Source organism: Pan paniscus, chromosome 10, assembly GCF_029289425.2.
Source record: "Pan paniscus chromosome 10, NHGRI_mPanPan1-v2.0_pri, whole genome shotgun sequence".
In the NCBI taxonomy this organism is placed as follows: Eukaryota; Metazoa; Chordata; class Mammalia; order Primates; family Hominidae; genus Pan; species Pan paniscus.
The window spans coordinates 85,028,497-85,054,210 of NC_073259.2; the positions used below are offsets into that span (position 1 = coordinate 85,028,497).

General features: G+C 38.7%; 1 long non-coding RNA gene across 3 annotated transcripts in view; it reads left to right on the forward strand.

Annotated features, from left to right (window-relative positions):
* Nucleotides 1-18,863: 18,863 nt before the first annotated feature.
* Nucleotides 18,864-25,714, forward strand: part of LOC117975309 (uncharacterized) — a 35,994-nt gene continuing 29,143 nt past the window's right edge. Inside the window, exons 1-4 of one of the 3 annotated variants that reach the window (XR_004665545.3) lie at nt 18,868-18,944; nt 21,235-21,401; nt 21,646-21,820; nt 24,146-24,495. This is a non-coding gene — a long non-coding RNA (uncharacterized LOC117975309). Of the gene's footprint in view, nt 18,945-21,234; nt 21,402-21,645; nt 22,394-24,145; nt 24,496-25,714 lie in introns of those variants that run through there. The other 2 variants (XR_008620445.1, XR_010108850.1) reach the window with 2 other exon arrangements.

The following is a 25,714-nucleotide window of genomic DNA, read 5'->3' on the forward strand; positions in this document are numbered from 1 at the left end:
AAGGAGGGAGTGGATTAACTGATTGGCTTACGCTAATCATGTGAGGTAAATGGATGTTGGAGGGTCAACTACTATGATCACCACACAAAAAAGAGTAGGTTTTTTAGGGTTTAAAGTAAGCAGGGGTTGCACATATCATTTTGCTTCATATGAAACAATTACAGATGTTCCTTGACTTCTGATGGGGTTATGTCCTGATAAGCCCACCATAAATTAAAAATATCATAAGTAAAAAATGTATTTAATGGCCCAATAAACCTATTGTTAAGTAGAAAATCTGTAAAGTCAAACCATTGTAAGTTGAGGAATGTCTGTATTAGTGTCATTTTGGTGATTGGTGAAAGAGTGTAGAATGACACGTTAAGGAGTAACAGATCTACAAAGTACTGCAGGGCTTGGCCCTGGAGACCACCTCCTTACTGTGGAACCTTAGCTCGAACAGTTCTAGGTTGCTGTGGAGTTAATGACCATTCTATCTTGTGGTGCTTCTAACTCTAACAGGGAAGGCTGTGGTCTTGGTTAAACTGATATTTATTTATTGGGTTAGACTCAACCAACTTGGAAGCTTACTTTTATCCTAAGTTTATTTTAAATTGGTCACAGCAAAATTTCACACAAAAAATTAGTCAGTTAATGAGAAAGAGAAAATGATATTTTGGTCACAAAGTTGGGAAGTCCATCAGCCATTTCTTAGTTGGCATAATCTTGAAAGCATTTTACTCTAGATAATTATGGGCAAATTGTAAAAGTAGTAGGAACGACTGAATTTTGAGATAAGAATCTGGCCATACCATACCCAACGAGAGCTCTTTTACTAAGTGGAAATATCAGGCAGCTTTAGGAGCTGGCAAAGATAATTTTTAGTAGAAAATGAACTTTAAAACTTTCTTTTTTCTTTTTAAGACAGGGTCTCACTTACAGGCTGGAGAGCAATTGCGAGATTACAGCTCTCTGCAGCCTTGACCTCCCTGGGCTCAGGCAATCCTCCCACCTCAGCCTCCTGAGCAGCTGGGACTACAGGTGTGTGCCACCATGCCTGGCTAATTTTTGTATTTTCTTTAGAGACGGGGTTTCGCCATATTGCCCAGGCTGGTCTCAAACTCCTGGACTCAAGCCATCTGCCCACCTTGGCCTCCCTCCCAAAGTGTTAGGATTACAAATGCGAGCCACTGTGCCCAGCCAAAACTCTTTTTTTAAAGTTCAACTACTCCTGACTAAAAGCATTAATGCACTTACCTTTAATGTAAAGAGTATTTTCTGAAGCTCAAATTTTAACTAAACATGAAAAGTTGTTGAATTTTGTCAAATGCTTTGAAGTTTTTCATGAATACTCTCAACAAACTAGGAATAGAAAGAAATTACCTCAACATAATAAAGGCAGTATATACAAATCCCACAGCTAACATAGTACTCAATGGTGAAAAATTAAAGCTTCAGCTTTAAGAGTGTGAACAAGGCAAAGATGCCGACTCTCACCATTTCTATTTAACCTAGTATTTGAAGTCCTGACCAGAGAACTTAGGCAAGAAAAAGAAATAAAACATCCAACTGGAAAAGAAGCAGTAAAATGATCTCTGTGTGCAGATGGCATAATCATATATACAGGAAACTTTAAAGAAAACTGTTAGAACTAATAAACAAATTTAGTAAAGTTGCAGGATACAAAATCAACATAAAAAATTAGTTGTGTTTGTACACACTAACAATGGACTATTTGACAAGGAGATTAAGAAAACAATCCTACTTATAATAGCACCCAAAAGCATAAAATACCAGGAATAAACTTAATTAAGCAAGTGAAAGACTTGTACACTGAAAACTATAAAACTTTGATGAAAGAAATTAAAGAAGGCACAAACAAGTGGAAATACTTCTCATGCTCATGGATTGGAAGAATTCATATCATTAAAATGTCCATACCATCCAAAGTTACCTGTATATTCAATGCAATCTCTACCAAAATCCTAATGACAATTTTTACAGAAGCAGAAAAAACAAACCTAAAATTTGTGTGGAACGACAAAGGTCCCGAAATAGCCAAAATAATCTTGAGAAATAAAAACAAGACTGAAACATCACACTTCCTGATTTCAAAATATATTACAAAGGCCCCTTCTTTGAAAATAAAAAAAAATTACAAAGCTGTAGTCATTAAAACAGTATGATACTGAAATAAAGATAGACATATAGACCAATGAAACAAAATAGAAAGCCCTGAAATAAACCCATGCATATGCAGTGAACTAATCTTTGACAAGGGTGCTAAGAATATACAATGGAGAAAGGATAGTCTCTTCAACAAATGGTGCTGGCAAAACTATGCAAAAAAATGAAATTAGACCCTTATCTCACATCACACACTAAAAACAACTCAAAATGAATTAGAGACTGAAATATAAGACCTGAAACTGTAAAACTCATAGGCAAAAACATAGGAAAAAATTTTCAGAACATTGGTCTTGACAATGATTTCTTGGATATGACACTAAAGGCACAGGCAACAAAAGCAAAAATGAACAAATGGGACTATATCAAAGCAAAAACTTCTGTACAGCATAGAAAACAATGAGCAGAGTGAAATCACAACCTAGGGAATGGGAGAAATATTTGCAAACCACATATCTGATAATAGGTTCATATCTAAAATACATGAGGAGGGGTGGGGAAAAATTTTTAAAAATACATGAGGAGCTACAATCCAATAGCAAAACCAAAACAAAACCAAAAGAAATAATCTTGTTAGAAATGGCCAAAAGGACTTGAATAGACATTTCTCTAATGAAGACATACAAATGACCAATAGATAAATGAAAAGATGCTCAACATCACTAATTATCAGAGAAATGCAAACCAAAATCACAATATCACCTCATACTTGTTAGACTTGCCATAAAAAATCATAAGATAAGAATTGTTGGTAAGGATATGGAGAAATTGGAACCCTTGTACACTGTTGGTAGGAATCTAAAGTGGTACAGCTATTGTGAAAAACAGTACGGAGTTTCCTCAAAAAAATAAAAATAGAGTTATAACATGATCCAGCAATCTGTGTCTGAGTATTTATAGGAAAGAACTGAAATCAGGATCTTAAAGGGACATTGGCACTCCCATGCTCATTGCAGCATTATTCACAATAGCCAAGAGGTAGAAACAACCTAAATATCCACGAATGTATGCATGCATATAGAAAATGTGGTATATGTAAAGACAATGGAATATTATTCAGCCCTAAAAAAGAAGGAAACCTTGCAATATGTGACAATATGAATGAACCTGGAGAACATCATGCTAAGTGAAATAAGCTAGTCACAGAAGGAGAAATACTGTATAATTCCACTTATGTGAGGCATCAAAAATAGTCAAACTCATAGGATCAGAAAATTAAAAGGTGGTTGCCAGGGGCTGGGAAAGAAGGAAATGGGAGTTACTGTTAAACAGGTCTAAAGTTTCAGTTATGCAAGATAAAATAAGTTCTAGAGGTCAGTTGTACATCATGCTTATAGTAACAATACTGTACTATACACTTAAACATTTGTTAGTAGATCTGATGTCAAATGTTTTTACTGCAATAAAAAAAAACTTTACCTAACCAAATGTGCAGTGATTTCTTTAACCATGTTTTCATCAATTTATTCAGCCTAAGAGTTCAGTTGAAGAAAAATTAAAGTGAAGACAAGAAGAAGAATATTTATCATTCAAATGTTTCATTAGAGGATTTTATTTCTTTACACTTTTAGATATGCTTTGAGGGAACTGGTAGGAGATGATAAGTGGGCTATCTTGTGTATTTTGATATTTTCAATGCTCTTCTAAGATGTCTAGCATATGCTAGCATAAAGGTCAACCTTTTAGGGGGCATTAATTATTTTTGTATGGTGACATTTATCCATCAATTTTAATATATAGCATGTTCCAAAATAATATTGAGCTGGCTGTTTTCCCAGTTTGTAAATATCAAATATCCCCTTAGTCAAAAGCATAAGGATAGAATTAACATAAGAGAAATACCTTCCAGTAATCAGCTAAATCAGAGCTACAGAATTAAAAGAATAAATATACAATTAAAAAAAAGTCAAGTGTACCAGAAGGTATAAATAAAATATGCCTTGACTTAGAGGTGCTGTCTGGCTAGGGTTTAGTTAAGTTAAGGTTGGCATTAAACTTAAGCTGGAAATACATCTAACACACTACTTAAAATATACCAGGCAATGTTCTAAGCAATTCTCATCTAAGAGAATTGTTCATTTAAGCCTAACAACAACCCTATGAAGAAGGTACTATTATCTCCATTGTGTAGATAGAAGAACTGAGATACAGCAAAGTTAAGTGATGGGCACAGGGTCACCTAGCTGATAAGTGTTGAAGCCAAAATTTGAACCCCAGGCAGTTTCACACTGGTGCTCATATACACAACCAATAAACAATTTGACCCTGGAAGTGGGGAGATAACTTTCTGAGGATCTCAGCTCCTGCTACACTCAGGATCTTCAGTAATGCAGTACTAAATAAAGGACTGCTTAGAGGTTAAGGGCAGAGGTTTAAGAGCCAGTCCCTGTTGCTTAAGTTGCCAGGTAATCGTAGATAGTTTACTTGAATACCTCTGTTTCCTCATCTGTTAAACTGGTCTAATACAGATGCTCCTTGGCTTATATGATTGAGTTATGTCTTGGTAAACTAATCATAAGTTGAAAATATCATAAATCAAAAATGGATTTAGTACACCTACCAAACATTCTATCTTAGCCTAGCCTACTTTAAACATGCTCAGAATACTTTTATTAGCCTACAGCTGGGAAAAAAAAATCACCTAACACAAAGCCTGTTTTATAAAAAAATTGAATATCTCATGTAATTTATTGAATATTGTACTGAAAGTGAAAATCAGAATGGTTATATGGGTACTTGCTGTGGTTTGAATGGTCCCTTCCAAGTTCATATTGAAATTTAATTTAAATTCTGCCCACGTGAATGGATTAATCCCATCATTGCAGGAGTGCATTGGTTATCACGGGACTGGGCTCCTGATAAAAGGGTGAGTTAGGCCTCATTTCTCTCTGTCTCACACATTCTCCTGCCCTTCTACCCTTCCACCACGTTTTGACACAGCAAGAGGCCCTTCATCAAATGCGGAACAGATGCTGGCCCCATATTCTTAGACTTCCCAGTCTCCAGAGCTCTGAGCCAAATAAACTTCTGTTCTTTATAAATTACCCAGTCTGTGGCATTCTGTTATAGCAGTAGAAAATGGATTCAGACAGTACTTGAAGAAGTATGGTTTCTACTGAATGCATATGGCTTTTGCATCACCTTAAAGTCAAAAAATCATAAGTAAGTCAAACCATTGTTAAGTGGGAGACTATCTGAAATTGCATGTAGCTCTTCCCAAAATTTACTATGCATTAGATCCCCAGAATGTTGTGATTCAATAAAACTGTGGCAGGGCCCAGGCATCTGCATTTTAAATAAGTGTGTCAAGTAATTCTGATATATTCTGTTCTTGAACACCTTTTGGGAAATACTGAGAGATGAGATCATGCCTGTGAAATAATGGGCACAATCCTGGCACATGACTGGTGGGCAGAAGTGCCAGCTCTTGTCTATTTCAGTGTAACACAGACAGACGTAGGAGGGGTCTCAGATCTCTGATGATATTGCAGATGAAGGAACATATTATGCTAGGATGATGACAATGGCATCAACAAAGATGATAATTAAAATAATCAATATTCTGGTATCCTCTATTTTGGAACAGATATCATAAGCAGGAGAAAAGGAGGTTACCAGTTCCTTTTATTCCCATCCCCAAATCTCCTTAAAATGACTTAATTAGGTTTGCCTTCAGGTTTAACAGAAGAGGTTTATTCTAATTTTAAGAGTCCTGGCCAGGCGTGGTGGCTCACACCTGTAATCCCAGCACTTTGGGAGGCTGAGGAGGGTGGATCATGAGGTCAGGAGTTCAAGACCAGCCTGGCCAACATGGCGAAACCCCATCTCTACTAAAAATACAAAAATTAGTCAGGCACGGTGTCAGGTGCCTGTAATCCCAGCTACTCATGAGGGAGGCTGAGGCAGGAGAATCGCTTGAGCCTGGGAGGCAGAGGTTGCAGTGAGCTAAGATCACGACACTGCACTCCAGCCTGGGTGACAGAATGAGACTATCTCAAAAAACACAAAACACAAAAAACAAAAGAGTCCCTTGGCTAATTCTCTTCCCATGTTTCCTTACTTACTGGTTATGCCAATTTTCTTTACTGGAAATAATCTTTCACTATACAATTCAATGTAAAAAACAAAATATAAATGTCTAGATGAAGTAATGTTTAGTTTGAATATGCTTCAGCAAAATGTCATTAGCCATTCAACAAGTTCATATACCTCCTTAATAAATCCTTCCTTGTTTTGGTAGAGCAAAGTAGTGAGGGAAACTTATGGTACCTAAAACAAGGGAGGGAAATCCACGAGGATGGGGAAGTGGAGTAAGGTGCAAAAAAGTACTGAATATGGAATACTAATCTATGTCTAGCTTTAATTGACTTTGTTCTTTTAGTTGGTCTGGTGCCCGTTAGAGCTCTGAAGGGTAATTTGTCATACAACTGCAAATACAGGCATCTGTTTTGCATAGTTTATGAACTTTAATTAAACACAATGTTTATTCAATTTTCTTAAACTCAGTTTTTAATGGAGGCAGGGTTATATTGTAGTGTAATGTCCGGGTCACAGAAATCTAGTCTTAAAATAGGCCCATAACCTATCTTATCATAACTAAATGTTGTGGATATGCTTCAATGTAACAACTTTTACACTACCAACAAAATACCTTAAAGTAGAAAATTTATAAAGGTGCTCCATTCCCTTAATATATGTTAGAAATCATGGTGCATAAACATAAGTTGGAAGCGTTCAGGGACTGTAGCTTGGATTTTGGTGTAAAGCAAAAGGAAGGCTCCATGCCCCTGAAGGAAGGTACGGCATGAAGTTTGAAATTAGACTCACTGGGTGTGGGGTTTGTGTGACCTCCTGAAAATCACTTAACATCTCTGAACCTCAGATTCATAATGATGAATCATGAGAATGGAATAAAATAATGCATGTAAAATGTCTATTACAATGTCTGGTACATAACACAGAGACATTCAAGATGCAGTAGCTCTTATTGCAATTCCTTAAATGTTTATTATATTTTCTCTGCCTTAGAATCTCAATTTGCATGTGCTCAGAAAATTATTGTATATTTAAAAAGCTAACTCTGTTTTAGTTTCTAAAATTTTGTGTGTAAGGTGATTTGTGGTATTTAAATATATATAACAAATGACATAGTCAGCACTTATCTGATTTTCAGCCTTAGAATCACTTAGAAAATGACCTGATGCTTGAAAGTGCACTTAGAAAATGACCTGATGCTTGAAAGTGCAGCAGGCATTTTGTAACTGTGAGACCATACACATGAGAAGAAAAGATACCTAATAATAGTGGAACAAAAAGACTGAGAGAGCCTGGGATTCTGATGGAATTATTGAGCCATTATTTTAGTGCTGGACTGCTTATCTCTGCACATCTTGTTATATTAGAAAAGTAAACCTCTATTTGTGTAAGTAACTGTAGCTTAATTTCTGATACTTGCAGATAAATGCATTCCAGTCAATTAATAAAGACTAAACAATCCTGAATGAGATAAGGAGAGCACCTGAGACAGATGAATCAGCTGACAGAATGGGAGTATGCTTGTCACTAAATAGAATCTAGGATCATTAAAACTCATGGGAGTGGAGTGGCCAGAGGATCTTGTAAGAAGGATAACATCCAGCATTCAGTGCTTTAGTAGCCAGAGGCTGCTAAATTCAATGCATTTAATGCTTTAGTGTCCGGAGTCTCTGGTAAGAACTGTGTTATGTTCTTAGACTTTGCAATGCAGGATTGTTTTTAGTAAAGTGTATTAATCTTATTAATATTTTGTGAGTGGAATCTTGTAGAAATTAGAGAAGGGTTAAATTTCTCATCTGGATCAAAAAGTACATAACAGAGGCAGCACATGTGGAAGTAGGAGTCGCAAGGTCAAGTTGAATTTAGGAACATAAGTTCATGTGAAATTCACAGATATTTTGGGGTGAGCTCTAGGCTTGCAGGTTGTGGTATCCAGGGTTGGAGTTTGAACCAATTTTGCTTGGGTATTTGGGGTTGGAAGGCTTCTGGCTGCATTTGATTTGTATATCTTTAATCCAATGACTTTACAGTAAATTGGCCAAATCAAAGAATCCTAATAGTATACTTTTACCACTAATATATCAGAATGCTTTAAAACACGTTTTGTTTTTCCTCTTGTAAATAGAGGAAAATCTGAACATAAAATGGTGAATTGATTCTTGTGAGTCATACTACATAAAAATATAAACAACAAAGGATGCCATTTGTGCTAGATACTATATGTTAGTTCAGATAACCTGTATTCCATCTTTTCTTCCAAGAGGAGAGGTTGAAAAGTGAAAACTACATTTCCTAGATTCCCTTGCAGCTAGGGCTTTGGATATAAATTCAATTTTGCCAATTAACGTACCAAATAGAGATTTGAATCAATTCTTATGAATCTTAAGAATTTCAGTGAATCTGAAGACATTTTTGTTATACACCATATTTCTTGGACTAGTTATTTTTAAAGGTTATTTTAATATATCTCAATTATGAAGCAATTATTGCCCCTGAACACTGTGGAAGCTAGAGAATGAACACTAGAATTACTCTACTTTCAAGGCTCCTATCTCCACATTCAGAATAATATTATATCAGAAGTTACAATGCGTTACGCATAAATTTTTAACTAGTCTTTTGATTTCTGCTTTATAGGTGAGGACAATTAGGCTCAGACCTATGAGAAACTTACTGAAGGTCACACAGTTAGATGCTAGTTACAAAATTTAAACGCAGGGCTTAACATTGTTTCTTCATGTTCCTGTTTCATAAACACAAACACAAGATATGTAAGTGAACAAAGCAGAACAGAGTTCCTGACCATTCAGTGCTTACATTCTATGGGGGAAGATGAAATAAATAAATGAATATAAGTGCTAGTGAGAGACAGGACTAGCTCATTTCCTAGGCTGACTGAGAATTTCTAAGTCTAGCTGGGGAAGGTGACCGCACCTACCTTTAAACACCGGGCTTGTAACTCAGCTCACACCTGACCAATCAGGTAGTAAAGAGGGTTCACTAAAATACAAATTAGGCTAAAAGCAGGAGGTAAAGAAATAGTCAAATCATGTATCTCCTGAGAGCACAGGGGGAGGGACAACGATTGGGATATAAACCCAGGGATTCCAGCAGGGAGCAGCAACCCCTTTGGGTCCCCTCCCATTGTACCGGAGCTCTGTTCACTCTATTACATCTTGCAGCTGTGCACACTCCTGTGGTCCGTGTTTGTTACCGCTTGAGCTGAGCTTTCGCTCACTGTCCACCACTGCTGTTTGCTGCCGTTGCAGACCCACCGCTGACTTCCACCCCTCCGGATCTGGCAGGGTGTCCTTTGTGCTTCTGATCCAGCGAGGCGCCCATTGCCGCTCCCGATTGGGCTAAAGGCTCGCCATTGTTCCTGCACGGCTAAGTGCCCGGGTTTGTCCTAATCGAGCTGAACACTAGTCACTGGGTTCCACCGTTCTCTTCCATGACCCACGGCTTCTAATAGAGCTATAGCACTCTCCGCATGGCCCAAGATTCCATTCCTTGGAATCTTTGAGGCCCAGAACCCCAGGTCAGAGAACAAAAGGCCCGCCATTATCTTGGGAGCTGTAAGAACAAAGACCCGCCGGTAACACTAGGAAGGAAAATCATGGTGAAGAGGCTGCAAAAGGACTAGGCAAGGTGTGTGTGTGTGTGTGTGTGTGTGTGTGTGTGTGTGTGTGTGTGTGTGATATGAGGTGGCAAGGGAGGGCTTCCTTAACAAGGTATCACTTCAGCAGAGAACTGAAGGCAGTGAGGGAATGAGCAATGTACACATCAGGGCAACAGCGTTCAAAGCAGAAGGGAAAGCCCAGTGGGGAGAGAATGTTCACTGTGTGGTTCCGAGAGATAGAAAATGTGAACACTATGAAAGCATACACTTTCTTAGTTGTCTGATTTCTCTCCTTTAATTTTAGAATTATTTTCCCTTTTCTTATCTCTACCATAATCCAACCCTCACTAACAAAGTTGAAAAATTATTTTATATCATCTTTATATATATTTAAAATTTCCTGGGCATCAGTGACCTACAATTGCATTAGTTACTTGGTCTTCCTTTCACAGTAAAACAGAAAAGTAGTCTAGAGACGTCACAGCCAGAATGTCAATTAAACATGTATTAGATTCCTAGAGCTGCTGTAACAAGTTGCCACCAACTGTGTGACATGAAACAACAGAAATGTATTCTCTAATAGTTCTGGCAGCCAAAAATCTGAAATCAAGGTGTCAGCAGAACCACGCTCCCCCTGAAGTTTCTAGGAAAGAGTCTTTCCTTGTCTCTTCCTAGCTTCCCATGCCTGCTGGCATCCTTGGCATTCTTTGGCTTTGGGAGCATCACTCCAGTCTCTGCCTGTGTCATCACATGGTCTTCCTTCAAGTGTGTCTCTTCTGTGTCTCCAAATCTCCTTCTTCTTATAAAAACACATGTTGTTGCATTTAGGGCCCACGCCAATTGAGTATAACCTCATGTTAACTTGGTTACATCTGCAAAGACCCTATTACTAAATAAGGTCACTCACATTTATAGGTTCCAGGGGACATGAAGGTGGGGGACTCTATTTAATACAGGAGGGAAATCTCAAGTATAAACTGCCTTTCAGTTAAATGGAAATTCAATTCTATTCAACCCAATACAGGAGGGAAATTCTATTCAACCCAATACAGGAGGGAAATCTCAAACTGCCTTTCAGTTAAATGGAAATTATCTCTTTCATCCCATCCCCAGCCTCAAACACATAAATTGATTCACTTAAAGTCTTTCGTCTATAGCAAGAGTCAGCAAACTTTTTCCGTACAGGACCAGATAGTAAATATCTTAGATCTTGGGGGCCTTTAACTCTGCTGTTGAAGTGTGAAAGCAGCCACAGACAATACGTACACACATGAGCAAGGCTGTTTTCTAATAAAACTTTATTTGCAAAACAGGCTGCAGGCTAGATTTGGCTTTGGGCTTCAGTTTGCCAACTCCTTATGTATACTACTGAGAAATTGCTTAAAAAAAAAAAAAAAAAAGAAACACATACAGCTACCTAAATTCCTCTGAACTTTAGTAAAGAGTCCAGTAAAACTTTGGTTTAATTGTAGATCAGAAGAACATGAAATGTGTAACTTTTCCAAGAAATTTAATTTACTGATTTGAATAACTCTTGCCTTTCCTTTTCTATCTCAGCTATTGAAGAGCACTAAAATGGGAGAAAAGAGAAAGGAGAAGTTTAGGTGTGCCAGGCATATTGGAGTTAAAGTGCTAGCTGAATATTACTGTGAACACAATGTGGTTTGTAGCATTTTACAATGAAATAAACGTTGAAGTCATTCCAGGAAATACTGTAACAGTCATATGGGGTAAGCAAGTAGTGCCAATTTAGTCAAGTAAAAATAGTGCACTGGAGTACAATTTAATATGTTATGGAAGATATTCATGAACTTGGAAGTCTGGTTGTGACCATGATATTAGACCCCAGAAAAACCTAAGGGACTTGACTCAATACTTGAAAAGATGGAAAAGAGCCGGATTGCCTTCATGAATAATCAGCACTCCTATTGATTGCGCCATCTAGTACATTATAAGAAATACTGACACAAAACAAAGTAGAGATACTTAAACAGCATTCAACAATGAGAATGGTACTTTACCTTTGGAGAATGACACACCACTGAATGGCCTGAAGTGAGATGGCACTAGTGGGATATGTGTAGGGGGAAGGCAGCAGAAAGGGGAGAAATCCATGATTTAACCCTCCTTGCCTACTCTGCAGACTGCTATAAAACTATGGTACCCCAAAAGTCTAGCAAAAAGTGGAATTTAGGAGAAAGGAAGTCTTCAAGATCCAGGGACATTCTCCTCATGGCAGCAGCAGCCTCAGTGAGGAGATGTATGTCCCTTTGAGATCGTCTTTTTGTCTGGCTGATCCTGAGACTCTCGTCAGGACAAATGAAGACAGATGGCAGCTTTACATACATCCTCATTTCAAAGTGATGTAGAGTATATAGATGATATAATTGCCAGGTCTGATTTAGAAAATTCAAATGGGGCTATTTTCTCTCTCTTTCTCTCTGTCTCTCTCTCTTTTTGAGTCAAGGTTTCACTTGGTCACCCAGGCTGGAGGGCAGTGGTGTGATCATGGCTCACTGCAGCCTCAACCTCCTAAGCTCAAGTGATCCTCCCACTTCAGCCTCCCCAGTAGCTGGAACTACAGGTGCATACCTCCACACCTGGTTAATTTTTGTATTTTTGGTAGAGATGGGGTTTCGCCATGTTGTCCAGGCCAGTCTCGAGCCCCTGGGCTCAAGCAGTCTTCCCACCTCAGCCTCCCAAAGTGATGGGATTACAGGTGTGAACCACTGTGCCTGACCAGATGAGGCTATTCTCTAGTGGTAGACATTACTTGTCAGTGTTGCTGAGAGTTCTTCTCACTCCATGGAATATGCTAGCTGGCTTGTGAAAATATTTTCCATCTGGGCTTCCTCCCACTGATAAGTAATGTGAGCCTTGAACTGAATATATGTGATTAGTGCTTGGGGCTGAGAATAAAGTCATTACTTGTGTATTAGAACTGGAAGTATGCATCAGAACATGGAAAAAGGCAAATAATCTTGCTCTTAGTGTTCGATTAGTAAAATGACACAGATAACTCATCATGAATGAATATGTTAAAGAGAAGTGCAAAAGTATCATAGGAAGAATGACAAGGACTGGAAATCTAATCGAATCCAGATGGAAGGTGATAAAAAGTGGTTCCCTAATTATTGTTACTGTTACATCTGGAGGACTACTCTTGGAACAAGAAGGATAGGAGAAGTAAGTCAGAGACAAGAAGGAAGACTGAAGAATAAGGAACTGTGTGGGTATCACCAGCTCAGCCCATTAGCAAGGGTAGGAGCATTCCCACCTATAGGCTGGCATACTGACATAGCATTACTGTTATGAAATCTATTAATTGTGCTAAGTACTTTGTGTCATAACATCATTCAATCCTGGCAAAACCTCAGGTGATTATTATCATCCCCACATTACACTTGGGTTGGCCATGCCTCAGCAAGGTTAAATGATATAACTGCTACCTTACAGCTAGTCAGTGGCAGAGCCGGGGCTTCAGCCAAGTTTGTCTGAAATGAAAGAGCATGCCCTTGGCTCCTTGTTCTATTGCCTCTTACATACGTTTCCCTCCTGGAGGTGGGATATTGGGCCATCACTGATTGATCCCACTAGCATTTCACACCATTCAACTCACATATTTGGCTTTTTACTCTGCACTTGTCAGCTGTATTGGTTGGGGCAGATCAAACTGCTGTACCAAATAAACCCAAAAGCTTAATGCCTCAAACACAACAGAAGATGTCACACGTTTAGTACAGTGCCCACCCCAATAAATATTAGCTATTTATTATTACATACCTGGCACACTTTTCTAAAGATATCTCTGTGACATAAACATTATCCTCATTGTACAGAGGAGAAAACTGAGGTCCCACAGCAAGTAAATGGCAGAGCCCTGGAATCCCAAACCCATGCTCCTAACCACTAAACAATCCCTTCTCATGTTAAGTGGGGGAAATAATTGGCTTCTGGCATGAGAGAACTGAGCTCTTTACACTCTGTTTAAATGTTTTCCATGTTAATTAGATCTAAAATGTAACTGTCAGAATTATTCTCCATTTTTCCATCCAACCTGGGTCTGAAGAAAGGCAGTCTGCCTTCAGTTAGTTGTATGGCACCAACAGCCTGCTGGCAAACAGTATGTGCAAATACTTGCTGACACAGACCAAAAGTTTGAACTTGAATAACTTTATTTCCAGAGAAGACTTTTAAAAATACTTCCCTTTAGAGAGTAACCACAAGACAAGGTTATACTTTAAGAAAACAAGTTGAAGTAGAGAAGATAGTTTTTTAAAAATATTATTTTACTTTTTATAAGTCAGAAACCATATGGAATTTCCACTCTTGCCTAGCTCGTAAATGACTTCACCTGGTTTTCTTGAAACTTGACCCTCCAAACTCCAAACTCAGCAAAGTCTAAAGATGAGTTGGTATCTGGAATTGATATTCTACAGGCCAGTCTCTTACACAGGGCAAGTTGTTCAGGAAGGGAGGGAGACTTAAAGATAGGGAGGAATGAGACATCCTTTTCAGCCATCGCATTTTGACCTGATCTTACCTCTCAAAGCCCTAACGTTTCTATTTCTGGACTAGAAAAGTACTTCTCTTGTCATTTGCTTTTGATATTTTTCGAGGAAATGAGGACAATTAGTATACTCTTCTAGGAGCATTTTTATACCATGATCTATATATACAAAGCAGGCGATTGAACAGAAACATAGGGGCACCTTCGGCATCTGATTACTTGGTGCCCTTTGGTTTAATATTTTTAGATATTTGGCAGGGTGTGGTGGCTCACGCCTATAATCCCAGCATTTTGGGAGGCCAAGGCAGGTGGGTCACTTGAGCTCAGGAGTTCGAAACCAGCCTAGGCAACATGGCGAAACCCTGTCTCTACAAAAAAATACAAAAAATTAGCCAGGTGTGGTGGCAGCGCCTGTGGTCCCAGCTGCTTGAGAGGCTGAGACAGGAGGATCACTTGAGCCGGAAGGGGACAGGGGACAGAGTTTTAGTGAGCCAAGATCGCACCACTGTACTCCAGCCTGGGTGACAGAGCGAGACTGTGTCTCAAACAACAGTAACAACAACGTTTTTAGGTATTTATTAAATGTTTATTTAACGGTGGTGTGGTTGTGACTAAAAGGAGTAATTTTTGTTTTTTATGTAGTAATAATTTCTACTTTCCCAGAAGCAGGAGCAATGTACATTTTGCTAGTTACAAAAGATAGCTGTGGAAAGTAGAGGTAGTTGGTATATATTTCGTCTCCCTCTCTCACACACATATATGTTCCTGCGATACTTGGGTGAATCTTTGTGGATTTGTTGAGCTAGCCTGATGCTCAATCTGGCTCTGAATGCCAGGTTTCCCTTGTATCAGTTAGCAGTTGCTGAATAACAAACTACCCCAAAATGTAGTGGCTTAAAACAACAACTCTTTATTATTATTCACTAGTCTATTGGGAATAGACAGTTGGTAGAACTCTAAGATAAACAGACCCGCCCAGTAGACTAGGGAATAATAATAAAGAGTTTTTGTTTGTTCTTTGAGATGGAGTTTCGCTCTTGTCGCCCAGGGTTGGGATTACAGGCGCCTGCCATCATGCCCGGCTAATTTTTGTATTTTTAGTAGAGATGGGGTTTCGCCTTATTGGCCAGGCTGCTCTGGAACTCCTGACCTCATGATCCGCCCGCCTCGGCCTCCCAAAGTGCTGGGATTACAGGCGTGAGCCACTGCGCCCGGCCAAGAGTTGTTGTTTTAAGGGCTGTGCTTTACTAATTTAGCTGGGCTTGTTCATGTGTTTTCTGTTATCTGGTTGAGGAAGGTTGCTCCTGGCATGAATTTACTCCACTCTAAGTAGTCTCTCTCTCATCTTCCAGTTGGCTTAGCCCAGACAGTTTCTCAGGGTTGAGGCAGAAATCCAAAGATGAGAAAACTGAAGCACATGAGTTCTCTTGTGGTCTGGCTTCAAATTGATGTCATCATTTCTGCTACATTCTGTTAGCCAGAGCAAGTCACAAAGCCAGCCAGGTTTAAGAGGTGAGGAAATAGACTCTACCAGCTGATAGGAAGAACTGCAAGTCACATTGCAATGAGCATGGATAAACGGGGTGGGTAGAGAATAGGAGCCATATTTATGATCAATCTATCATGGTCTGTAACTGTGAAATCATGACGTGAATAGAGTTTGTCTTTGGTAAGTCACTTTTCAGTTTTTAAAATAGTATATGTTAGTGGAAAGATTGGTGGATTTGGGTTCAAGGACCCAGGGTCAAGTCTCAGCTCTGCTTTTTTATTTGGCAAATCATTTTGCTCTCTATGCATGAATTTGTTTGTCTTTAAAATGGCATGATGACATTTATCTACCTGTCTTCTAATTTTTTTTTTGCCATATGAACTCTGGTGTTTAATAAGTAGGGTGAAAAAGACTCTCCTTCTTAGCTATTCAGAGCCTTTATGCTGGCTCTTGGCTGCTGAAGCTCCATCCACCACCACCGCCACCATCTTGTCTCATCCCATGCAAATATCTCCTGTTCCCCTTAGGTTTGCTTCCCCAGTCTCTTCTCCCACCCTGATCTGGACTTTCATCAATTCTCACTTTATTTCCCTGTCAAATGTGAACTCTCTTGTTTTTCTTGCTTTAAAATTGTGTAGCTAATTTGATAAATGACTTCAACCAAAAATGAGATTGTTTCTAGATAAAACTGGTATTTTTGCATCAGCCTACTGAGGAAATCAGCTATGTCCATGCTTCTGTTAAGCTGCCCTAGATTTGCAAAGCACTTTACATGTGCCTCTTCAATAGTTATCACCATCTCTGGAGCCCTGATAAGGGCTTTAGATACATTTTCCTCATAATCTTGACCAAAAGTTAAGAGCCTCAGCCCTGCCACTGACTAGCATTGTGATTTTAGGGGTGTCACCTCCATTTACACTTATTTTTTTCTTACCTCTAAACAGGGAAAATTTGATAAATTGATCTTGAGAGGCCCCTCAAACACTTGAACTTATGACATTCTAGAATATTTACAAAATAAAACATGGAGAATCCAGTATTGTTTTGAATATTTCTTTACTTTGTAGTTTAGCAAGTCAAGTATTCTGTAGCCAATGATGTCTTAGAAAAGAGGTAATTATGATCATAATTAAAATAACAAATATAAGTAGGCCTAAATCCCTTCTTGGCAAGAGGTTGTTTTTTATAAAAATCATCTCATCTCTGTTTTGCTGTTCTGATATCATTTGAAGAGTTTTTATTCTGTGATCAATGGTAATATCTGACATGAGAAATATTATTTATATAGTAGAATGGATGATAGCAAGAGAAAAAGTGAGAAAGGAATGAGAGAAGGGAAGAAGCTAACACTAACTCAACTCTTATTCTGTGCATAGTAAGAAATGATTACAGAAACATGACCCTTGGCAGAGATCGCTAGGTATTCTCCAAATTCTGGGTTCCTTTCTTCTGGGCACTTGGGCAGGTTATATCTCTCAGCTTCTTGCAGATGGCTGTGTCTCTGTGCCTGAGTACCAGCTGATGGAATGTGAGTGGAAGTCGTGTCCCATCTCCTGGTCTGACTTCCAAAAGCCTCTCAAATATGCTCCTTCCCCTTTTCCCTGCTTCCAGCTTCCCTGGGTGAAAATGATGCCTAGGTGATCTTGAAAGTCCTGTGTTGATGACCGCAGAACTGCCATCAACCTGTTCCCCTGAAGCAGAGGCATGCTGCTGATGAGGTATGCCTGCCTTGCCCTGCAAGGTGAGCGAGAAGAAAACCTGCATAGTGTTTGAACCATTATGCACTTTGCGGTCCATTTGTTACAGGAGTTTAACATACTCCAATTAATATACAACATTAATCTTCAAATCATTCCTATGAGGTAGATAGTACTTACCTTTATTTTTACAGAGGAAAAACTGAGGCCCCAAATGAGATGGGGACTTTCTCAGGTTATACAAGTGGCAAAGCAAGATTCAAACTGGGGTCACAACTCCCCTCATACCACAAACATTTCTTTCATGCATCAAGAGACTACCAGAATTTTAATGTAGAAATTTTCATCATATTTCTACATGTTGGGCAAAGATGTTGAAAGATAATAATTCCCACATCATTCTGTGTCCAATATGAGCAAGAGGCAACGTGCCACAATGGCGTTAGGTTCTGACAGAATCTAGGCAAGTCATTTAACTTCTAAGGGCCTGAGCTTTCCAATCCAGATAATTAAAGTAAAAATTAAGATAGAAAACTGGCTGGGTGCGGTGGCTCACGCCCGTGATCCCAGCACTTTGGGAGGCTGAGGCAGGCGTATCACGAGGTCAGGAGATTGAGACCATCCTGGCTAACACGGTGAAACCCCGTCTCTACTAAAAATACAAAAAATTAGCCGGGTGTGGTGGCGGGCGCCTGTAGTCCCAGCTACTCTGGAGTCTGAGGCGGGAGAATGGCGTGAACCCGGGAGGCGGAGCTTGCAGTGAGCCGAGATCGTACCACTGCACTCCAGCCTGGGCGACAGAGGTAGACTCCGTCTCAAAAAAAAAAAAAAAAAAAAAAAAAGATAGAAAACCAGATTTTCCTAAGACTAACTGGCAAGCCAGTTTCCATTCCCATTTCCCCTTCCTTAAAACAACAATTTACCTTTTGTCCAACTCAATCTTAAAAAGTTGTCCCATTCTGAGGCAGAAAAACCTTCAAAAAGTGGGGTTGAGTATTAAAATAAATAATGCATGTTAAGCACTCGCATAGTGCCTAGCATATAATAGGTGCTCAATAAAATCATAATCTTTTAAATAAGGCAAAATTGGCCCTTATGAGTACAGTGTTTGTGTACTATGTTCAGAGTTGCTCAAGCATTCTGGATTTCCTTTTCTTGCATTTCTCTATTGGGATGGGATTTGCCTTATGATTAGCATAAGTTATAAGCATCTTGGTCTGTTCTTCAGGAAAAGGAGGTAATTTGGGCTGCAGGCATGTTCTCATTAGAGAAAATGAGGGCAGTTAATGGTTAGTGTTCAAGAACAACAAAGCTCTTTCAGTTGCTTAGCAACTGAAGCTAAGGGGTGGGCAGACAGTGTGTGAACAGTGGGGAAGAGAGAAGCAGGGAGGAGTGTAAAAATGAATTTAACGTCCGGCTCATTCCCAGGTGGGTGAAAAGTGATTTATGTAGCTCTGGTATTTATAGCTATTTATTTGTTACATGACTGGAAATTTTAATGAAATATTTTGAAATTCAGCAGTGGTAAGTCACAGTGGACATTTATTGCTCTAATGCAAGGGAAATGTAAACTGTTTATTTAACACGTTGATTGCAAATGAAATATAGAAATGGTTTAGAAGTCTTCTAGCTTTGGAAATCCGTCAGGCTGCACAGACACTACTGCCACCGTGTGGACAATGCGGGGAGCCTAGCGGGAGCTGAGAGATGGGAATAAGAAGCTCTATCTCTGAGACCTTCCGATGGTTTTGCTCACGTGCCCCTGAAATAATTTTGAAAACTTATGGCACATTTTTAAGTTGATATGTAAACATTTTAATTATAAGTTTAAATGGTTGTAAATAATATAATCTCTTATGGTTCATGAATATTGACATTTCAAAATAAAATTGCTATATTTCTCCTATATATAGAAGGGAATTTAAATACCAGTGGGATTTGATATTCACCATCAGCTATTTTTAAATTACACAAAAAAGCTTTTTTAAAACAGTAATTTTCACAGAATTCCTTTTCCTCCTTGGTCTTATATTTGAATTCCATTTCCCCGATAGACTTAAATTCTGTTTTACACACATTTATGTTTTAATATATAATGCTATATTTAATATTATGTATATATAAAACACTATATATATTTCTCTGTAACAAAAATAAATATGAATTAAAATTTAAGTTATAATTTTTTCTGTTGACCACAAGGCTTTAGTTATCTACATTTTTAAGTATACAACTGATTGAAACACAAATGTTAAAATATTTATTGAAAATAATTTTATTTACTTTATTTAAATTTATTTAAAATAATATTTAAAATAATTATTAAACATTAAAAAGTAATTAATACTTGAGATATATGAGGCTTTAAAAAATTAGTTTACATATCCATGATGAATATTCATTATTGCTAGAATGAGACAAGGGTCAGCATCGATACTATTCATATTTATCATTTTTCTCTAGTTGTAAGCCTCAAGAAACTTCAGTCACAGAAATAAGTATGGAAGAAATTTTATTAGGCAGCATTAACTGAATTTTTAGAACAATTTCCAAGTTATTTGCCCTAAATGATGTATACTTTTTAAAAACATTTATTTTATTTTTGAGACAGAGTCTCGCTCTGTCGCCCAGGCTGGAGTGCAGTGGCGTGATCTCAGCTCACTGCACCTCCACCTCCCGGGTTCAAGCAATTCTCCTGCCTCAGCCTCTTGAATATCTGGGATTACAGGTGCCCACCACCAAGCCCGGCTAATTTTTGTATTTTTAGTAGAGATGAGATTTCGCCATTTTGGCCATGCTGGTCTCGAACTCCTGACCTCAGGTGATCTGCCTCCCAAAGTGCTGGGATTGTAAGCGAGAGCCACTGTGCCCAGCCGACTTATACTTTAAATAATTTTCTTTTTTTAATGACCAGTAGACACCTTGATTAGGTTTTGCTTCAAGGTTGTTGACAGCCAAGGAATCAGAAACTACAGGACCTGCAGCAGGATTTGGTGCCCAGTCATCAGAATCATTTACTCTTTCAGCACAGACAATAATATTTCAAATCATCCCTGTGATGGATGTTCTAGAGGTTTCTATATCCCAGACAGGGAACGTTTGTAACTTTCAATTGCATGGGAGGTGGCTCTTCTTTTGCAATGAGAGGGAAAATTTAGAGAAAGGGGCAGTGGGAACAGAGAACTAGCTTAACAGTTGACCAGAGATTACCTAGGCAAATATATTTTAGAGATGCACCCAGATGGAATTTGAAGATATAAATAAATTAATCCCCTTAAAATTATCTGTATAGATCTATCCTTTGAAAAGTCTTTCCACACTGATGCTGAAATCACTGGTTTATCCCAAAACTTCTCTATAAGGAAGCTTTTCATAAGGCTGATGCCAAAATGAGCTGCCATGGTAGGGGTCGAGGGGGCATAGTTAAGGTTTCAGTGTTGGATTCACTGAGTTTAAGTCACTATTATTTTGCTAGAATAACTTCTGCACTCAAAAAACCCCGAAAAAAACCAAACCAACAACAAAAGATGGTGTTGGAAAATGTTAGCAATGATTTTGAAAGCTCTGACTTTCTAAAATCCCATGTTGGCCATGCTGTGTTGGTCCCCTCACTTATTATTATTATTAAATTATGCCAGTCAGGATAGCCTAAATTAGGTCGAGGTAGCAAACAACCCCAAAACTCAACAACTTGAAAACAAGTCCTTGTTCATTGCAGATTGGCTACAGCTCTGCTTCTTGCCCAAGACAGTAACAGAGCAGCCCATTTGGAGCATCTGGTTTCTTGGCAGAGAGAGAAACAAGATCTTGTAAACCATGAGCAGTCTTTCAAAACTTCTGTTCCAGGAGAACACACATCATTTCCATCTAGTTTCTTTAGAAAAAGTAAGTTCATGGCCTCTCTTGAGTTCAACATGGTAAGGATGTACACACTTCCTCCAGGAAGAGATCACAGGTCTTCAAGCCAATGTAATAACTTGTCACAAAAATCCAAAATCTAGGAACTGTTGATAACCATAGTAAACAGATGGTTATCATTTTCTAAAATTGTTAAAAATACAGTTGACCCTCGAACAACATGGGTTTGAACTGTGTGGGTCCACTTATACGGGACTTTTTTTCAAAACAGTTACACCCAGCAAGACTGCTTCTCCTGCCTCCCCTTCCACCTTCTCCACTTCTTCTGCCTTTGCCACCCCTGAGACAGCAAGACCAACCCTTCTCCTTCCTCTTCCTCAGCCTACTCAATGTGAAGATGATGAGGATGAAGATCTTTATGATGATCCAGTTTCATTTAATGAATAGTAAATACATTTTTTCTTCTTCATAGTTTTCTTAATGACATTTTCTTTTCTCTAGCTTACTTTATTATAGGAATACAGTATATAATGCATACAACATGCAGAATATGTGTTAATCAACTGTTTATGTTATTGGTAAGGCCTCTGGTCAACAGTAGACTATTAGTAGTTAAGTTTTGGGGAAGTCAAAAGTTATATTTAGATTTTCGACTACATGCAGGTCACAGTCCCCACCCCTTCATTGTTTAAGGGTCAACTGTATTCATTTTAATTTTACAACTTATTCCATCATACAGAAAAGTACAGAGATCAATACAAAAAAGACATGAGAATTTATATCCCAAAATTACCAACTGTTAACATTTGCTATATTTACAGCTTTTTCCACTCAGCAGTATATATTTTAGACATATCCATGTTGTTACATATAGATCTAGCTATTTCAGTTAAACTATTTAGTAGTAGTACATTATGGAAAGAGATCACAGTTTATTTATCCCTGTTGTTGGAACTTCAGTTTGTTTATATCTTTTGATTGTTACAAACAATGGCACAATAAACACTGTTATACCTGTCTCTCTGTGTACAAGAGTTTCTCTAAGATTTATGCCAACAACATAATTGAAAGGCTTCACAGAGTGGCCTTGTAGGGTTTAAAAAGCTAATTGCTTTTCAAGTTGCAGCTTTAGAAATGGTGGCTCCAAGGGGGCAGACTTCACAGGAAATGAAACTGTGGCTTAGTCTCACCCTAGACGATTTTCTTGGCAGAAAGAAGCCAAGACAGCCTCATGAGCCTCTCCCGGGCCCTGGGCGGTGAGTAAGGCAGTAGAAAGCTTTCGTAGGGGCTGTGAGTGCGGTGGTAACATTGAACTGAGAGCCAGCTGACCTAGAGTGGCCTTGCCTTCCAATGAGGGGGGCCGAGCAAGGCCCGGCCAGGTATTCCAGTGAGTGGATTTGGCGCCCAAGGAAGTTGCCGTGACATCAAAAGGGACAACTGGGGCCAAAGAGCAGAAGGGAAAATGTACATCTTAGCTGATGACAATTTGAACAGGTAAGGACTGAGAACCAGTCTGCCCTTGCTCATGGCTTGATGTGTGACTGTAGGAAGTGGGTTCAGGGCTGTAGTGAAATTGCTGTTGCTAGCTAGCATCTGTTTTATGCCTTTTCCATTCTAACAGAACCTGATTTTTGGTCAAGTGTTACCCCCCTCCTCCCCCAGCTTCCAGGAGCCCGTGTGCTTCAGTTCCAGGGTAGGTCTACATGGAATAAAGATAATCCTATCTGGACCTAACTGGTGTAGAAACGGGTACAGAACCCAGTTTGGACCAATAAGAATTGAGGAGAGACTTACTGGGGAACTCTGAGAAAGTTCTTACCCCTCTGGAAGAACTTTGATAAGTTGTTTTCTTCTCTTCCTTTGAAGAGAAGGCTGCAGCCTGTGGATTAAACTGACATATGGAGCAAAGCAGAACCAAATGAACTGGAGCGAAAACGAGCTGGAGTCCTTGTCCTACCTCTGTGCTTTTAGTGATGTAAGCCAACAAGGCCCCTTATTGTTAAGCCTGTTTGAATTATGTTTTCAAATACTTGCCACTAGAAGTACTTCAACTGCCTCTAGAGAGTTTCAGGGAGTTGTGTGTAGAGTGGAGGCTGAACTGAATGAGACTAATTTCTGCCAGAAGGTAGAATGAGGGCTTAAAATAGAAATTAATTTCAATCCCAGAAATATATATATATATATATATATATATATATATATATATATAGGCAGCCCTTGCTTTGCCTGGTTCTAATATGCATGTATGTCAGTTGTCATGGGTTAAATAATATCAATCTTCTAATAATATGATTCAGATTTTAGTTAGTATGGTACACTCTCTACATAAATAACAGATGCCCATCATGACCAACAAGCAATCATGTCATTTCTTTCTTCTTTTTTTTTTTTTTTTTTTTGAGACGGAGTCTCGCTCTGTCACCCAGGCTGGAGTTCAGTGGCTCGATCTTGGCTCACTGCAAGCTCCGCCTCCTGGGTTCACGCCATTCTCCTGCCTCAGCCTCCAGAGTAGCTGGGACTACAGGCGCCTGCCACCACGCCCGGCTAATTTTTTGTATTTTTAGTAGAGATGGGGTTTCACCGTGTTAGCCAGGATGGTCTCGATCTCCTGACCTCGTGATCCACCCGCCTCGGCCTCCCAAAGTGCTGGGATTACAGCCGTGAGCCACTGTGCCCGGCCGTCATTTATTTCAAAGTCTGTTGTTGATGCACAAAGTCTCTCTTCATGTAGACAGCAAAGCATGGAGTAATGTTGCCTGTTTGTTTCCTAGCGATAGACACATGGCATTTAATAAAATGAATAATCAGAAGAGAGAATTGGCCAGTAAAGATGAAAGTGAAGTACCATATGAGAAACTGTAGATATGCAGTTACGGAAACTTAGGGTGAATGTATCAACCTGTGAGGAATGTGGCTGTGATGAAAACCGTGAAGGTGCCCCAGAGGAAGAGATGTCTGTAAAAACTATCCATTAAATGAACTCTTGGAGATATTTTCTGCAATCAAAAGTGTAAAAGATAAAATGTTGGAAGCTGATCCAAACTTAGAAAGGAACATGACAACTCACCAAGGCATAAAAAAGATGTTCAGTACTTATCATAAGTTATATGTTGATGAGAAGGTAAGAGTTCTTCAAGCTGCTCTTGATAAGTTTTTACAAAGAAACAAAACACTTTAATTCTCAATCTCTCTAATACTATAAATTATATACTAAATAAATATTAGTTTTAATCTTTTCATTTCTCTATAGCCAACAGTAAGAGAATTTTTAATATCTTGATAAAAATTTAAGAAGTCACAGAACAATTATGCATGCATGCTTTTGCAGCAATCACTTGGCTTAAAATGCCTCCCACCCAGCAATCTAATAGGCATCTTTCAAGACCAGTTCAAATGTGAAGATTGCTTTGCACACTTTCAGTATGCATGACTGTTTTTATGGTCTTGCATTACTATGTAAAGAGAGGATTGTCTGCATAATAAAATTACAACTTCCTGCACATACAAGTGTGTGGTCTGTAAAATGCATACAATTTGAGAATTGTATGGATCACCTATTTGATGGGTTTGTATGGACTACACCTATTACATTTTGTTAAAACAATTTGTCTTAGCTTGGTAAGTGGCATAGCATAGGAGTGAGGGTGCAGGACTGGGAAATTTGGAGTTTTGTGCTCTAGTCTCAGCTTTGTGGTTAAATTACTGTTTAATGCAGGGCAAGTTACTTAATTTCCTTGTTTCGATTTCCTCCTTGTAAAATAGGTGCACAAATAAGACAATTTTTAAAGTTCCATTGGGCATTAAGTTTCTAGAGTTCTCTACCGTTATTAAAGAGAAAAAAAAGAGGGTAGAATGCCCTCCCACCAAGGCTACTTCTGTTTGCATAGGAACCATGAATGTTTATTGAGTAAATAAATAATTAGCATGACTATGGTGCAATAGAGCTATGCATAAAATGTTTGATTTTGGTGAGAAGCTTCTGTTTATTGTACTCACTATTTTCATGTTGCCATTGCATATTAAACTACAGCTACTCTAATAAGTCAAGGTGCACTATTATGTATCCTTTTCAGCCTGGTTGACTATTTGTTCATATACTAAGCCCAATGCTGGGCCCTAGATGAGAAAAACTTAATTCCTGACTTGAAGGATCTCACAATGGGGTGAGGAAAACAACTTCTTCCTGAGGGATGGGCATTTGAAATGGGTTTGGGAAGATGTATATGAGGTAGCCTGACAGAGGAAGAGAAATGGGGATGTCAGGGTATGTTAGAAAAAGGGAATGGCTGGCACTAAGGCATGGATGAATAAAATAATATGAAGAATGTGACCACCAAGAG